Consider the following 18164-nt stretch of genomic DNA (forward strand, 5'->3'; position numbering starts at 1 on the left):
CAGCTTGTTTTAAGAAGAGATGAGAAGATGTTGAAGATGAATCCTGCAGTGGCTATGAACACCATTGTGCCCAGATCAGCTTGCACCTGGGAGGCAGAGGATGTAGTGAGCCAACATCATGCCACTTCACTCCTGTCCGGGCGACGGGAGGGAAACTCTGGCAAAAAAAAAAAAAAAAAAAAAAAAAAAGACATACACATCCAATAGAATGCTATTTAAAAATAAAAGAAGGGAAACATGTCATTTGTAACATGAATGAGCCTAGACGATGTTATACTGAGTGAAATAAAGCCGAGGCCGGGCACGGTGGCTCATGCCTCTAATCCCGGTTCTTTGGCATGCCAAGACAGGTGGAGCACTTGAGCCCAGGAGTTCGTGATCAACCTGGGCAACATGGAGAAAGCCCATCTCTAGAAAAAATACAACAATTAGCCAGGTGTGGTGTGGACGCCTGTGGTATTAGCTACTCAGGAGGCTGAAGTGGGAAGATCTCTTGACCGCGGGAGGTGGAGGCCATGGTGAGCCGTGTTTGTGTCACTGTACTCCAGCCTGGGTAACAGAGTGAGACCTTGTCTGGAAAGATGAATAAATACGTGACAAAGTTGTAAAGAGCAAGCACAGAAAGACAAATGCTGCATGATCTCACTTCTACGTGGAATCTAACAAAATTGAACTCATGCTTGTAGAGGGCAGAAAGGTGGTTACCAGAGGCAGGGGCCGTGGAGGGACTCGGGAGATGTTAGTCAAACAATACAAAATTTCAGATAGGAATAGTTCTAGAGATCTACTGAACAGCATGACAACTATAGTTAATAACTAAGCATTGTATACTTGAAAACAGCTGTAAGTGTAGATTGTAAACATGTTCTCATCACAATAAAATATGTATATAAGGAAATGAGTATGCTAATTAGCTCCATTTTGTCATTCCACAATGTATACATATATGAAACCTCATGTTGAATGCCATGAACATATATAATTTTTATTTTCAACTTAAAATTAAATTTAAATAAATTATGAAAATTAAAAGAAATAACACACAATAAAAAAAAATATTTTATTTTTGAAATCTCCAAAGAAGGAGTCTATGTTATAAAGGAAAAGAAAATTCCAGCAACGGTAAAATCAATCAGAAATGCCCTACTTCAGTGCTTTCCTCAGTTTGTGTGACAGAGTGGAAATCCAGTTCTTCACTAAGTCATTGTTCTGGAACAGGGTGTGTTTGTATATAGGTGTGTGGGGGCTCACATATACAAATTAAATTAATGGTACTGTAAGCATTCAAACTATCAGTTTACTTTAGTGAGGTACACACACACACACACACACACACGCACGCACGCACACACACACACCCCCACACAAACACGTGTAAGTGTAGATTGTAAACATGTTCTCATCACAATGAAATATGTATGTGAGGAAATGAGTATGCTAATTAGCTCCATTTTGTCATTCCACAACGTATACATATATGAAACCTCATGTTGAACGACATGAACATATAATTTTTATATTTTCAACTTAAAATTAAAATTTAAAGTTTAAATAAATTACGAAAATTAAAAGAATTATCGCACAATAAAAAAAAAAAGACTTTATTTATGGAATCTCCACAGAAGGAGTCTATGTTGTAAAGGAAAATTCCAGCAATGGTAAAATCAATCAGAAATGCCCTACTTCAGTGCTTTCCTCAATTTGTGTGACAGAGTGGAAATCCCGTTCTTCACTAAGTCATTGTTCTGGATCAGGGTGTGTTTGTATACAGGTGTGTTGGGGCTCACATATACAAATTAAATTAATGGTACTGTAAGCATTCAAACTATCAGTTTACTTTTGTTAGGTGCACATACACACACACACACACACACGCACGCGCACACACACACACACACAAACAAGTGTAAAATCAGCCACTCCACCAAAACTAGCTACTTAGTATCTCATCTCTCATTGAAGATTCAAAATGGGAACATGGATTTAGACAGGCGTGATGATTCCTTCTCTCCTGGAGCCCAGTTGGAAGTCGCCTGACTGATTCAGACATTGTAATTGGTTGGTTGTGTGGAAGAATCCACTTTGACTCTCACCATACATACTCCTGGGAAGTCAGGTAGTGCAGCGGACAGAGCAAGGGCTCTGCAGCCAGGCGCCTGCACCTGACTTGTAGCTAGGATACCTCGGATAAACTGCTTAACACTTGTGCTTCAGTTTCCTCATCTGTAAAATGGGGATAAAACGCTATCTCTCTCACAACTATTATGAGGACTAACTGGGTTAATAGGTGCAAAGTACCAAGTACATAATAAACGAACCACCAGTGCTCCTTACAATCATGAGCATTTGGCGCAGGTGAAGACGCATGGTCTCTTGAGGTATAAAATTAAGCTTTATTTACCTACCCATTGGGTTGTTCCAAGGGTTAATGATACAGTGTTCACGATTTCCCAATGTAAGCCATTATAAGAAGGAAACATAGTTAACATGAATCGAATACCTACTATGTGCGATTGTTTCAAGGCCTGCCATGTGTTGCTTCATTCATGCCTTCTCGTGACCTTATGATCACGCTTTAAAGATAAAAACGTAGAAGCACAAAAACGTCCTTTGTCCAATATGACAAAGCCAGTAAGTGGTGGAAGTTGAATTTGAAGCCAGATGTGTAATTCCAGAGCCCAAGTGCTTCACCCACCTCAGCGTGGTGCCTCTACAGAAAAACAGGTAAGGGCACATGGAGGAGCAAATGCCTTGCCGTTGTTTTTAAATTCTTTTATTTTTACGATTGAAATTCCTAGAGACATTGATTCTGTGCCAGCCCCCGGGGGTGGGGGAAAGCTCGGGTGGGGGAGGGGAGGTTCCGAAAGCCCCAGAGAAGAGGAAGACGCCCAGCAGGGAAGACTGGCAGGAGGCTGGGGGGCCAGGGGGCTGGCTTTGTTCTCAGAGACCAAGGAAGTCCAGGTGGGCTGAGGGAGGTTAGCGGTGGAAGAAGGACAGAGGTCTGGGATGGGCAGAGGGATGGAGACAGTCGCGAGGGACCCCGGCAGGGACTCGGGGGCCTGGGAGTGGGGGCTCGGGGCTGGGGGAGGCGATTGGTGGAAGGATAGAGGTCTGGGAGGGGCAGAGGGATGGGGACAGTCGCGAGGGGCCGCGCGGGGGACTGGAAGTCGGGGTCGGGGTTAGTCTTGGCTTTTTGCCCTCTCCTGCAAAACCGGCTGCTTCGGTTTCTGTCGGTTTGCGGCCAGGTGGACTGGGTTAGCTCTCGGGAGCGATCGCAGTTGTGGAAGAGGCCTGGGTCTGAGGACAGGCCAGGGCGGCGGGAGAGGCGGACGGGTGGCCTCGCTGGATCCCAGCGCGCTCTCGGACTTTCCACATCACCAGCTGCAGGCAGGCGTTTGCGTCCTGGCAGGAGTCGTGCCCGTCCTGGCTGTCCTGGATGATCTGTCCGAGGTAGTCGGCCGTGAGATTCCTTAGGGAGCGCTTGTAGGGGAAACCCCGGTAGTGCGGGAAGAGGGCACCGCCGTGTCCACCACGGTGCTGTGGATCAGCTTCAGGGCCAGCAGGTCGCTCTCCAGGCTGTGCCCGATGAGGATGGTTTGGGCGCTGAAAAAGCTCAGCAGGATGGCTTGGACTTTCGGCAACGTGATGCTGGTCTGGGCGACGTCGGCCTCGGTCACGCCGGAAAACCTGGTGTTGTAGTCCACGATCTCGTTGTCGGGCTTGACGAAGGTGTCGTACACCACCCGCATGTCGGCGTCCACCACGGTGACACGGGTCAGCTCTAGGCCGTGCGTGGTGTAGCACATCTCACAGTCCAAGGCGTAGATGCCGGGATAAGCGTCTCTGGAAAACTCTTTCTTGAAGGTCTTCACGAAGCCATCCAGGCTCTCCTTGCGGCCGTCCCGCACGTGCTGCTTTGCCACCTGGCAGCCCACGGAGCCAGGAGCGGCTGCACAGCAGGTGTACTGGGTAAGCCGGCCTCCGGCCACTTGGCTGGAGCGGACCCTCCCCCAGTGGTAGTAACACACCTGGTCGCGTACACAGCGGCCCGAAGGCGACACCAGGTACTCGGTGCCACAGCGGCAGCAGACCCTGCGGGAGGAGTCGCCTGGCCCCTTCCCCTGGGCAGTGAAGAGGACGGCGCCTCTGGGCCGCTCGGGGTGCGGGAAGGGGTAGCCGTTCTCCTTGAGCTGCTCCCGAGTGAGCAGGAAGTCCTGGAGGCGGCTGTACAGAGCGGCCCTGCTGAGGCCGGGCATGGAGCTGGGGGTCAGGCCCTTCAGTCTCTTGAGGGCGTTCAGCACCACATTCAGGTAGACGTTCTTGTTGGGGCTGCGGTCGTGGGCCACCTTCTCCTCGTTCAGCGCCTTCTCCTTCGCCTCCTGCTCGGAGGCGCAGAACTGGAGACACTCTTTGGTGAGCAGTTGGAGATAGCCTCGGCGGATGACGGTGGGGACTCGGCACCCAGACTTTCGGAGGAGGATGGGTTTCTTCAGACTCCGTAAGGATGGACGATGGGGCGATTCGCTTAGAGCTGTCGGTGGTGGAGGTCCTGTATGCCATCCCTGACCTGTTGTGCGTCTTCCATGGCTGTGTGCCGACCTTGGAGCCATCGGAGCGTTGGTGGCTGCTGGCCACCAGGGTTCTCTTGGCATCTGTGGGACCTGTGTCCAAGCAAGGGCTGGGAAAGTGGGCGATCCTCTTCCTCTCCCTGGGGGCTGAGATGCGGACTGCGGGGGGCCTCTCTGTCAGCCTTGGGGCGGCTGGCAGCCGGCAGGCCGATGCCCTCTGCGCAGGGAAGTACCACGCCTCCGTCACCATCTTGGGCCACTCTGGGGCCACGGCCGGACCGCTATTCTGAGGCTCCGCCTGGATCCCCACAAGCGCTGAGGCCTGGTTGTACATCTGGGGCACCCAGAGCCCGAAGTTCCGGGCAGGCTGATGAGAGGGCAGTGGGAGCTCTAGAGCCTCGAGGGCCAGCTCCTCGGCCACCTTCTTAGCTTCGGGATATCCGGGTGGGAACCAGCAAGGAGCTGTGGCTCTCAACATCTTGCTGCCTTCTGGAGCACTGGCCTGGCTCTGCTGCTCTGCGGACTCGCGGGCTTCAGTGAGTGCCGCGGCCGCCGCGCCTCGCCTTTATATAGGCACAGGGCAGAGTGGGCGGGACTTCTCCTTGATTAGATTGGCACTTCAATCCAATCACACTAAACCCAATTAATATTCCACCACACCGCAGCTTGGGAACGCCTCAGAGGGTCTGCGGATGGAATCAACTGGAACTCCTGGTTGCTACCCTTGGAGCTAGGTTGCTTTTCCTGAGTTAATTAACCGTCCCTGCCCAGCAGTCCTATCATGGCTACTGGTTCTGAGCTACAGAGGAGTAAACTGAGCTTCAGGGAGGTTCGTCAGCTTGCTCTGGCCCACACAGCACACCAGGGAGTCAGGATTGGGCCGGCAGTCTGCTGCACGTTGGAGGGCAGGACCTCACTGGGGTGGCCTTTCCCTGCTCTGTGCACTCCTGCACTGTGGGCAATTTGAGGACAGGAAGTGGACGGCATCCACTTCTCTCCAAGGACATGGCCAACGTTCAACACAGGGGGTCTTCAAAAGGTTCACAGAAAATGGACGTTGTGAAAAATCTCTGCATGGATTTCAGTTGTTTTACACTAAAACAAACTTATACTAACTTGTTATAACCTTTCTGAACCAGATCCACTCTGAGGCACTAAGAAGGATGAGACACCCACTGAAAAGGACTCCTATCAGAGCAACACGAATTCCGCTAACATGGCAGCAAAAACAAACATCAAATTTACGGTGAAGCTTGGGTGGAGGAATGAAGAATTCATTGATGTTTTATGTAAAGCTTATAAGGAGAGTCCCCCGAAGAAATCAGCTGTTGACGAAGGTACAGCTTGTTTTAAGAAGAGATGAGAAGATGTTGAAGATGAATCCTGCAGTGGCTATGAACACCATTGTGCCCAGATCAGCTTGCACCTGGGAGGCAGAGGATGTAGTGAGCCAACATCATGCCACTGCACTCCTGTCCGGGCGACGGGAGGGAAACTCTGTCAAAAAAAAAAAAAAAAAAAAAAAAAAAAAAAAAGACATACACATCCAATAGAATGCTATTTAAAAAAAAAAGAAGGGAAACATGTCATTTGTAACATGAATGAGCCTAGATGATGTTATACTGAGTGAAATAAAGCCGAGGCCGGGCACGGTGGCTCATGCCTCTAATCCCGGTTCTTTGGCATGCCAAGACAGGTGGAGCACTTGAGCCCAGGAGTTGGCGATCAACCTGGGCAACATGGAGGAAGCCCATCTCTAGAAAAAATACAACAATTAGCCAGGTGTGGTGTGGACGCCTGTGGTATTAGCTACTCAGGAGGCTGAAGTGGGAGGAACTCTTGACCGCGGGAGGTGGAGGCCATGGTGAGCCGTGTTTGTGTCACTGTACTCCAGCCTGGGTGATAGAGTGAGACCCCCTCTGGAAAGATGAATAAATACGTGACAAAGTTGTAAAGAGCAAAGACAGAAAGACAAATGCTGCATGATCTCACTTCTACGTGGAATCTAACAAAATTGAACTCATGCTTGTAGAGAGCAGCAAGGTGGTTACCAGAGGCAGGGGCCGTGGAGGGACTCGGGAGATGTTAGTCAAACAATACAAAATTTCAGATAGGAATAGTTCTAGAGATCTACTGAACAGCATGACAACTATAGTTAATAACTAAGCATTGTATACTTGAAAACAGCTGTAAGTGTAGATTGTAAACATGTTCTCATCACAATGAAATATGTATGTGAGAAAATGAGTATGCTAATTAGCTCCATTTTGTCATTCCACAATGTATACATATATGAAACCTCATGTTGAATGCCATGAACATATATAATTTTTATTTTCAACTTAAAATTAAATTTAAATAAATTATGAAAATTAAAAGAAATAACACACAATAAAAAAAAAATATTTTATTTTTGAAATCTCCAAAGAAGGAGTCTATGTTATAAAGGAAAAGAAAATTCCAGCAACGGTAAAATCAATCAGAAATGCCCTACTTCAGTGCTTTCCTCAGTTTGTGTGACAGAGTGGAAATCCAGTTCTTCACTAAGTCATTGTTCTGGAACAGGGTGTGTTTGTATATAGGTGTGGGGGGCTCACATATACAAATTAAATTAGTGGTATTGTAAGCATTCAAACTATCAGTTTACTTTAGTGAGGTACACAGACACACACACACACACACACACACGCACGCACACACACACACACCCACACAAACAAGTGTAAAATCAGCCACTCCACCAAAACTAGCTACATAGTGTCTCATCTCTCATTGAAGATTCAAAATGGGAACATGGATTTAGAGAGGTGTGATGATTCCTTCTCTCCTGGAGCCCAGGTGGAAGTCGCCTGACTGATTCAGACATTGTAATTGGTTGGTTGTGTGGAAGAATCCACTTTGACTCTCACCATACATACTCCTGGGAAGTCAGGTAGTGCAGCGGACAGAGCAAGGGCTCTGCAGCCAGGCGCCTGCACCTGACTTGTAGCTAGGATACCTCGGATAAACTGCTTAACACTTGTGCTTCAGTTTCCTCATCTGTAAAATGGGATAAAACGCTATCTCTCTCACAACTATTATGAGGACTAACTGGGTTAATAGGTGCAAAGTACCAAGTACATAATAAACGAACCACCAGTGCTCCTTACAATCATGAGCATTTGGCGCAGGTGAAGACGCATGGTTTCTTGAGGTATAAAATTAAGCTTTATTTACCTACCCCTTGGGTTGTTCCAAGGGTTAATGATACAGTGTTCACGATTTCCCAATGTAAGCCATTATAAGAAGGAAACATAGTTAACATGAATCGAATACCTACTATGTGCGATTGTTTCAAGGCCTGCCATGTGTTGCTTCATTCATGCCTTCTCGTGACCTTATGATCACGCTTTAAAGATAAAAACGTAGAAGCACAAAAACGTCCCTTGTCCAATATGACAAAGCCAGTAAGTGGTGGAAGTTGAATTTGAAGCCAGATGTGTAATTCCAGAGCCCAAGTGCTTCACCCACCTCAGCGTGGTGCCTCTACAGAAAAACAGGTAAGGGCACATGGAGGAGCAAATGCCTTGCCGTTGTTTTTAAATTCTTTTATTTTTACGATTGAAATTCCTAGAGACATTGATTCTGTGCCAGCCCCCGGGGGTGGGGGAAAGCTCGGGTGGGGGTGGGGAGGTTCCGAAAGCCCCAGAGAAGAGGAAGACGCCCAGCAGGGAAGACTGGCAGGAGGCTGGGGGGCCAGGGGGCTGGCTTTGTTCTCAGAGATCATGGAAGTCCAGGTGGGCTGAGGGAGGCTAGCGGTGGAAAAAAGGACAGAGGTCTGGGATGGGCAGAGGGATGGGGCCAGGCGCGAGGGACCGCGGCAGGGACTCGGGGGCCTGGGAGTGGGGGCTCGGGGCTGGGGGAGGCGATTGGTGGAAGGATAGAGGTCTGGGAGGGGCAGAGGGATGGGGACAGTCGCGAGGGGCCGCGGTAGGTACTCCGGGGGACTGGGAGTCCGGGTCGGGGTTAGTCTTGGCTTTTTGCCCTTTGGGCGGGACTTCTCCTTGATTAGATTGGCACTTCAATCCAATCACACTAAACCCAATTAATTTTCCACCACACCAAAGCAGCTTGGGAACGCCTCAGAGGGTCTGCGGATGGAATCAACTGGAACTCCTGGTTGCTACCCTTGGAGCTAGGTTGCTTTTCCTGAGTTAATTAACCGTCCCTGCCCAGCAGTCCTATCATGGCTACTGGTTCTGAGCTACATAGGAGTAAACTGAGCTCCAGGGAGGTTCGTCAACTTGCTCTGGCCCACACAGCACACCAGGGAGTCAGGATTGGGCCGGCAGTCTGCTGCACGCTGGAGGGCAGGACCTCTCTGGGGTGGCCTTTCCCTGCTCTGTGCACTCCTGCACTGTGGGCAATTTGAGGACAGGAAGTGGACGGCATCCACTTCTCTCCAAGGACATGGCCAACGTTCAACACAGGGGGTCTTCAAAAGGTTCACAGGAAATGGACGTTGTGAAAAATCTCTGCATGGATTTCAGTTGTTTTACACTAAAACAAACTTATACTAACTTGTTATAACCTTTCTGAACCAGATCCACGCTGAGGCACTAAGAAGGATGAGACACCCACTGAAAAGGACTCCTATCAGAGCAACACGAATTCCGCTAAAATGGCAGCAAAAACAAACATCAAATTTACGGTGAAGCTTGGGTGGAGGAATGAAGAATTCATTGATGTTTTATGTAAAGCTTATAAGGAGAGTCCCCCGAAGAAATCAGCTGTTGACGAAGGTACAGCTTGTTTTAAGAAGAGATGAGAAGATGTTGAAGATGAATCCTGCAGTGGCTATGAACACCATTGTGCCCAGATCAGCTTGCACCTGGGAGGCAGAGGATGTAGTGAGCCAACATCATGCCACTTCACTCCTGTCCGGGCGACGGGAGGGAAACTCTGGCAAAAAAAAAAAAAAAAAAAAAAAAAGAGACATACACATCCAATAGAATGCTATTTAAAAATAAAAGAAGGGAAACATGTCATTTGTAACATGAATGAGCCTAGACGATGTTATACTGAGTGAAATAAAGCCGAGGCCGGGCACGGTGGCTCATGCCTCTAATCCCGGTTCTTTGGCATGCCAAGACAGGTGGAGCACTTGAGCCCAGGAGTTCGTGATCAACCTGGGCAACATGGAGAAAGCCCATCTCTAGAAAAAATACAACAATTAGCCAGGTGTGGTGTGGACGCCTGTGGTATTAGCTACTCAGGAGGCTGAAGTGGGAAGATCTCTTGACCGCGGGAGGTGGAGGCCATGGTGAGCCGTGTTTGTGTCACTGTACTCCAGCCTGGGTAACAGAGTGAGACCTTGTCTGGAAAGATGAATAAATACGTGACAAAGTTGTAAAGAGCAAGCACAGAAAGACAAATGCTGCATGATCTCACTTCTACGTGGAATCTAACAAAATTGAACTCATGCTTGTAGAGGGCAGAAAGGTGGTTACCAGAGGCAGGGGCCGTGGAGGGACTCGGGAGATGTTAGTCAAACAATACAAAATTTCAGATAGGAATAGTTCTAGAGATCTACTGAACAGCATGACAACTATAGTTAATAACTAAGCATTGTATACTTGAAAACAGCTGTAAGTGTAGATTGTAAACATGTTCTCATCACAATAAAATATGTATATAAGGAAATGAGTATGCTAATTAGCTCCATTTTGTCATTCCACACAATGTATACATATATGAAACCTCATGTTGAATGCCATGAACATATATAATTTTTATTTTCAACTTAAAATTAAATTTAAATAAATTATGAAAATTAAAAGAAATAACACACAATAAAAAAAAAATATTTTATTTTTGAAATCTCCAAAGAAGGAGTCTATGTTATAAAGGAAAAGAAAATTCCAGCAACGGTAAAATCAATCAGAAATGCCCTACTTCAGTGCTTTCCTCAGTTTGTGTGACAGAGTGGAAATCCAGTTCTTCACTAAGTCATTGTTCTGGAACAGGGTGTGTTTGTATATAGGTGTGTGGGGGCTCACATATACAAATTAAATTAGTGGTACTGTAAGCATTCAAACTATCAGTTTACTATAGTGAGGTACACACACACACACACACACACACACACGCACGCACGCACACACACACACCCCCACACAAACACGTGTAAGTGTAGATTGTAAACATGTTCTCATCACAATGAAATATGTATGTGAGGAAATGAGTATGCTAATTAGCTCCATTTTGTCATTCCACAACGTATACATATATGAAACCTCATGTTGAACGACATGAACATATAATTTTTATTTTCAACTTAAAATTAAAATTTAAAGTTTAAATAAATTACGAAAATTAAAAGAATTATCGCACAATAAAAAAAAAAAGACTTTATTTATGGAATCTCCACAGAAGGAGTCTATGTTGTAAAGGAAAATTCCAGCAATGGTAAATCAATCAGAAATGCCCTACTTCAGTGCTTTCCTCAATTTGTGTGACAGAGTGGAAATCCCGTTCTTCACTAAGTCATTGTTCTGGATCAGGGTGTGTTTGTATACAGGTGTGTTGGGGCTCACATATACAAATTAAATTAATGGTACTGTAAGCATTCAAACTATCAGTTTACTTTTGTTAGGTGCACATACACACACACACACACACACACGCACGCGCACACACACACACACAAACACCTCTAAAATCAGCCACTCCACCAAAACTAGCTACTTAGTATCTCATCTCTCATTGAAGATTCAAAATGGGAACATGGATTTAGACAGGCGTGATGATTCCTTCTCTCCTGGAGCCCAGTTGGAAGTCGCCTGACTGATTCAGACATTGTAATTGGTTGGTTGTGTGGAAGAATCCACTTTGACTCTCACCATACATACTCCTGGGAAGTCAGGTAGTGCAGCGGACAGAGCAAGGGCTCTGCAGCCAGGCGCCTGCACCTGACTTGTAGCTAGGATACCTCGGATAAACTGCTTAACACTTGTGCTTCAGTTTCCTCATCTGTAAAATGGGGATAAAACGCTATCTCTCTCACAACTATTATGAGGACTAACTGGGTTAATAGGTGCAAAGTACCAAGTACATAATAAACGAACCACCAGTGCTCCTTACAATCATGAGCATTTGGCGCAGGTGAAGACGCATGGTCTCTTGAGGTATAAAATTAAGCTTTATTTACCTACCCATTGGGTTGTTCCAAGGGTTAATGATACAGTGTTCACGATTTCCCAATGTAAGCCATTATAAGAAGGAAACATAGTTAACATGAATCGAATACCTACTATGTGCGATTGTTTCAAGGCCTGCCATGTGTTGCTTCATTCATGCCTTCTCGTGACCTTATGATCACGCTTTAAAGATAAAAACGTAGAAGCACAAAAACGTCCTTTGTCCAATATGACAAAGCCAGTAAGTGGTGGAAGTTGAATTTGAAGCCAGATGTGTAATTCCAGAGCCCAAGTGCTTCACCCACCTCAGCGTGGTGCCTCTACAGAAAAACAGGTAAGGGCACATGGAGGAGCAAATGCCTTGCCGTTGTTTTTAAATTCTTTTATTTTTACGATTGAAATTCCTAGAGACATTGATTCTGTGCCAGCCCCCGGGGGTGGGGGAAAGCTCGGGTGGGGGAGGGGAGGTTCCGAAAGCCCCAGAGAAGAGGAAGACGCCCAGCAGGGAAGACTGGCAGGAGGCTGGGGGGCCAGGGGGCTGGCTTTGTTCTCAGAGACCAAGGAAGTCCAGGTGGGCTGAGGGAGGTTAGCGGTGGAAGAAGGACAGAGGTCTGGGATGGGCAGAGGGATGGAGACAGTCGCGAGGGACCCCGGCAGGGACTCGGGGGCCTGGGAGTGGGGGCTCGGGGCTGGGGGAGGCGATTGGTGGAAGGATAGAGGTCTGGGAGGGGCAGAGGGATGGGGACAGTCGCGAGGGGCCGCGCGGGGGACTGGAAGTCGGGGTCGGGGTTAGTCTTGGCTTTTTGCCCTCTCCTGCAAAACCGGCTGCTTCGGTTTCTGTCGGTTTGCGGCCAGGTGGACTGGGTTAGCTCTCGGGAGCGATCGCAGTTGTGGAAGAGGCCTGGGTCTGAGGACAGGCCAGGGCGGCGGGAGAGGCGGACGGGTGGCCTCGCTGGATCCCAGCGCGCTCTCGGACTTTCCACATCACCAGCTGCAGGCAGGCGTTTGCGTCCTGGCAGGAGTCGTGCCCGTCCTGGCTGTCCTGGATGATCTGTCCGAGGTAGTCGGCCGTGAGATTCCTTAGGGAGCGCTTGTAGGGGAAACCCCGGTAGTGCGGGAAGAGCACCGCCGTGTCCACCACGGTGCTGTGGATCAGCTTCAGGGCCAGCAGGTCGCTCTCCAGGCTGTGCCCGATGAGGATGGTTTGGGCGCTGAAAAAGCTCAGCAGGATGGCTTGGACTTTCGGCAACGTGATGCTGGTCTGGGCGACGTCGGCCTCGGTCACGCCGGAAAACCTGGTGTTGTAGTCCACGATCTCGTTGTCGGGCTTGACGAAGGTGTCGTACACCACCCGCATGTCGGCGTCCACCACGGTGACACGGGTCAGCTCTAGGCCGTGCGTGGTGTAGCACATCTCACAGTCCAAGGCGTAGATGCCGGGATAAGCGTCTCTGGAAAACTCTTTCTTGAAGGTCTTCACGAAGCCATCCAGGCTCTCCTTGCGGCCGTCCCGCACGTGCTGCTTTGCCACCTGGCAGCCCACGGAGCCAGGAGCGGCTGCACAGCAGGTGTACTGGGTAAGCCGGCCTCCGGCCACTTGGCTGGAGCGGACCCTCCCCCAGTGGTAGTAACACACCTGGTCGCGTACACAGCGGCCCGAAGGCGACACCAGGTACTCGGTGCCACAGCGGCAGCAGACCCTGCGGGAGGAGTCGCCTGGCCCCTTCCCCTGGGCAGTGAAGAGGACGGCGCCTCTGGGCCGCTCGGGGTGCGGGAAGGGGTAGCCGTTCTCCTTGAGCTGCTCCCGAGTGAGCAGGAAGTCCTGGAGGCGGCTGTACAGAGCGGCCCTGCTGAGGCCGGGCATGGAGCTGGGGGTCAGGCCCTTCAGTCTCTTGAGGGCGTTCAGCACCACATTCAGGTAGACGTTCTTGTTGGGGCTGCGGTCGTGGGCCACCTTCTCCTCGTTCAGCGCCTTCTCCTTCGCCTCCTGCTCGGAGGCGCAGAACTGGAGACACTCTTTGGTGAGCAGTTGGAGATAGCCTCGGCGGATGACGGTGGGGACTCGGCACCCAGACTTTCGGAGGAGGATGGGTTTCTTCAGACTCCGTAAGGATGGACGATGGGCGATTCGCTTAGAGCTGTCGGTGGTGGAGGTCCTGTATGCCATCCCTGACCTGTTGTGCGTCTTCCATGGCTGTGTGCCGACCTTGGAGCCATCGGAGCGTTGGTGGCTGCTGGCCACCAGGGTTCTCTTGGCATCTGTGGGACCTGTGTCCAAGCAAGGGCTGGGAAAGTGGGCGATCCTCTTCCTCTCCCTGGGGGCTGAGATGCGGACTGCGGGGGGCCTCTCTGTCAGCCTTGGGGCGGCTGGCAGCCGGCAGGCCGATGCCCTCTGCGCAGGGAAGTACCACGCCTCCGTCACCATCTTGGGCCACTCTGGGGCCACGGCCGGACCGCTATTCTGAGGCTCCGCCTGGATCCCCACAAGCGCTGAGGCCTGGTTGTACATCTGGGGCACCCAGAGCCCGAAGTTCCGGGCAGGCTGATGAGAGGGCAGTGGGAGCTCTAGAGCCTCGAGGGCCAGCTCCTCGGCCACCTTCTTAGCTTCGGGATATCCGGGTGGGAACCAGCAAGGAGCTGTGGCTCTCAACATCTTGCTGCCTTCTGGAGCACTGGCCTGGCTCTGCTGCTCTGCGGACTCGCGGGCTTCAGTGAGTGCCCGCGGCCGCCGCGCCTCGCCTTTATATAGGCACAGGGCAGAGTGGGCGGGACTTCTCCTTGATTAGATTGGCACTTCAATCCAATCACACTAAACCCAATTAATATTCCACCACACCGCAGCTTGGGAACGCCTCAGAGGGTCTGCGGATGGAATCAACTGGAACTCCTGGTTGCTACCCTTGGAGCTAGGTTGCTTTTCCTGAGTTAATTAACCGTCCCTGCCCAGCAGTCCTATCATGGCTACTGGTTCTGAGCTACAGAGGAGTAAACTGAGCTTCAGGGAGGTTCGTCAGCTTGCTCTGGCCCACACAGCACACCAGGGAGTCAGGATTGGGCCGGCAGTCTGCTGCACGTTGGAGGGCAGGACCTCACTGGGGTGGCCTTTCCCTGCTCTGTGCACTCCTGCACTGTGGGCAATTTGAGGACAGGAAGTGGACGGCATCCACTTCTCTCCAAGGACATGGCCAACGTTCAACACAGGGGGTCTTCAAAAGGTTCACAGAAAATGGACGTTGTGAAAAATCTCTGCATGGATTTCAGTTGTTTTACACTAAAACAAACTTATACTAACTTGTTATAACCTTTCTGAACCAGATCCACTCTGAGGCACTAAGAAGGATGAGACACCCACTGAAAAGGACTCCTATCAGAGCAACACGAATTCCGCTAACATGGCAGCAAAAACAAACATCAAATTTACGGTGAAGCTTGGGTGGAGGAATGAAGAATTCATTGATGTTTTATGTAAAGCTTATAAGGAGAGTCCCCCGAAGAAATCAGCTGTTGACGAAGGTACAGCTTGTTTTAAGAAGAGATGAGAAGATGTTGAAGATGAATCCTGCAGTGGCTATGAACACCATTGTGCCCAGATCAGCTTGCACCTGGGAGGCAGAGGATGTAGTGAGCCAACATCATGCCACTGCACTCCTGTCCGGGCGACGGGAGGGAAACTCTGTCAAAAAAAAAAAAAAAAAAAAAAAGACATACACATCCAATAGAATGCTATTTAAAAAAAAAAGAAGGGAAACACGTCATTTGTAACATGAATGAGCCTAGATGATGTTATACTGAGTGAAATAAAGCCGAGGCCGGGCACGGTGGCTCATGCCTCTAATCCCGGTTCTTTGGCATGCCAAGACAGGTGGAGCACTTGAGCCCAGGAGTTGGCGATCAACCTGGGCAACATGGAGGAAGCCCATCTCTAGAAAAAATACAACAATTAGCCAGGTGTGGTGTGGACGCCTGTGGTATTAGCTACTCAGGAGGCTGAAGTGGGAGGAACTCTTGACCGCGGGAGGTGGAGGCCATGGTGAGCCGTGTTTGTGTCACTGTACTCCAGCCTGGGTGATAGAGTGAGACCCCCTCTGGAAAGATGAATAAATACGTGACAAAGTTGTAAAGAGCAAAGACAGAAAGACAAATGCTGCATGATCTCACTTCTACGTGGAATCTAACAAAATTGAACTCATGCTTGTAGAGAGCAGCAAGGTGGTTACCAGAGGCAGGGGCCGTGGAGGGACTCGGGAGATGTTAGTCAAACAATACAAAATTTCAGATAGGAATAGTTCTAGAGATCTACTGAACAGCATGACAACTATAGTTAATAACTAAGCATTGTATACTTGAAAACAGCTGTAAGTGTAGATTGTAAACATGTTCTCATCACAATGAAATATGTATGTGAGAAAATGAGTATGCTAATTAGCTCCATTTTGTCATTCCACAATGTATACATATATGAAACCTCATGTTGAATGCCATGAACATATATAATTTTTATTTTCAACTTAAAATTAAATTTAAATAAATTATGAAAATTAAAAGAAATAACACACAATAAAAAAAAATATTTTATTTTTGAAATCTCCAAAGAAGGAGTCTATGTTATAAAGGAAAAGAAAATTCCAGCAACGGTAAAATCAATCAGAAATGCCCTACTTCAGTGCTTTCCTCAGTTTGTGTGACAGAGTGGAAATCCAGTTCTTCACTAAGTCATTGTTCTGGAACAGGGTGTGTTTGTATATAGGTGTGGGGGGCTCACATATACAAATTAAATTAGTGGTATTGTAAGCATTCAAACTATCAGTTTACTTTAGTGAGGTACACAGACACACACACACACACACACACACACACACGCACGCACACACACACACACCCACACAAACAAGTGTAAAATCAGCCACTCCACCAAAACTAGCTACATAGTGTCTCATCTCTCATTGAAGATTCAAAATGGGAACATGGATTTAGAGAGGTGTGATGATTCCTTCTCTCCTGGAGCCCAGGTGGAAGTCGCCTGACTGATTCAGACATTGTAATTGGTTGGTTGTGTGGAAGAATCCACTTTGACTCTCACCATACATACTCCTGGGAAGTCAGGTAGTGCAGCGGACAGAGCAAGGGCTCTGCAGCCAGGCGCCTGCACCTGACTTGTAGCTAGGATACCTCGGATAAACTGCTTAACACTTGTGCTTCAGTTTCCTCATCTGTAAAATGGGATAAAACGCTATCTCTCTCACAACTATTATGAGGACTAACTGGGTTAATAGGTGCAAAGTACCAAGTACATAATAAACGAACCACCAGTGCTCCTTACAATCATGAGCATTTGGCGCAGGTGAAGACGCATGGTTTCTTGAGGTATAAAATTAAGCTTTATTTACCTACCCCTTGGGTTGTTCCAAGGGTTAATGATACAGTGTTCACGATTTCCCAATGTAAGCCATTATAAGAAGGAAACATAGTTAACATGAATCGAATACCTACTATGTGCGATTGTTTCAAGGCCTGCCATGTGTTGCTTCATTCATGCCTTCTCGTGACCTTATGATCACGCTTTAAAGATAAAAACGTAGAAGCACAAAAACGTCCCTTGTCCAATATGACAAAGCCAGTAAGTGGTGGAAGTTGAATTTGAAGCCAGATGTGTAATTCCAGAGCCCAAGTGCTTCACCCACCTCAGCGTGGTGCCTCTACAGAAAAACAGGTAAGGGCACATGGAGGAGCAAATGCCTTGCCGTTGTTTTTAAATTCTTTTATTTTTACGATTGAAATTCCTAGAGACATTGATTCTGTGCCAGCCCCCGGGGGTGGGGGAAAGCTCGGGTGGGGGAGGGGAGGTTCCGAAAGCCCCAGAGAAGAGGAAGACGCCCAGCAGGGAAGACTGGCAGGAGGCTGGGGGGCCAGGGGGCTGGCTTTGTTCTCAGAGATCATGGAAGTCCAGGTGGGCTGAGGGAGGCTAGCGGTGGAAAAAAGGACAGAGGTCTGGGATGGGCAGAGGGATGGGGCCAGGCGCGAGGGACCGCGGCAGGGACTCGGGGGCCTGGGAGTGGGGGCTCGGGGCTGGGGGAGGCGATTGGTGGAAGGATAGAGGTCTGGGAGGGGCAGAGGGATGGGGACAGTCGCGAGGGGCCGCGGTAGGTACTCCGGGGGACTGGGAGTCCGGGTCGGGGTTAGTCTTGGCTTTTTGCCCTTTGGGCGGGACTTCTCCTTGATTAGATTGGCACTTCAATCCAATCACACTAAACCCAATTAATTTTCCACACACACCAAAGCAGCTTGGGAACGCCTCAGAGGGTCTGCGGATGGAATCAACTGGAACTCCTGGTTGCTACCCTTGGAGCTAGGTTGCTTTTCCTGAGTTAATTAACCGTCCCTGCCCAGCAGTCCTATCATGGCTACTGGTTCTGAGCTA

At 48.9% G+C, this 18164-nt stretch overlaps 1 protein-coding gene and 2 pseudogenes across 2 annotated transcripts in view; 1 reads left to right on the plus strand and 2 right to left on the minus strand.

Moving 5' to 3' along the window:
* Positions 1-18164, plus strand: part of RBIS (ribosomal biogenesis factor) — an 872964-nt gene that overhangs the window by 478212 nt on the left and 376588 nt on the right. The window lies entirely within an intron of this gene.
* Positions 2977-5080, minus strand: LOC126960664 (exonuclease GOR-like; annotated as a pseudogene).
* On the minus strand, positions 12333-14433 carry LOC126960665 (exonuclease GOR-like; annotated as a pseudogene).

Source organism: Macaca thibetana, chromosome 8 (assembly GCF_024542745.1).
Source record: "Macaca thibetana thibetana isolate TM-01 chromosome 8, ASM2454274v1, whole genome shotgun sequence".
Taxonomy (NCBI): Eukaryota; Metazoa; Chordata; class Mammalia; order Primates; family Cercopithecidae; genus Macaca; species Macaca thibetana.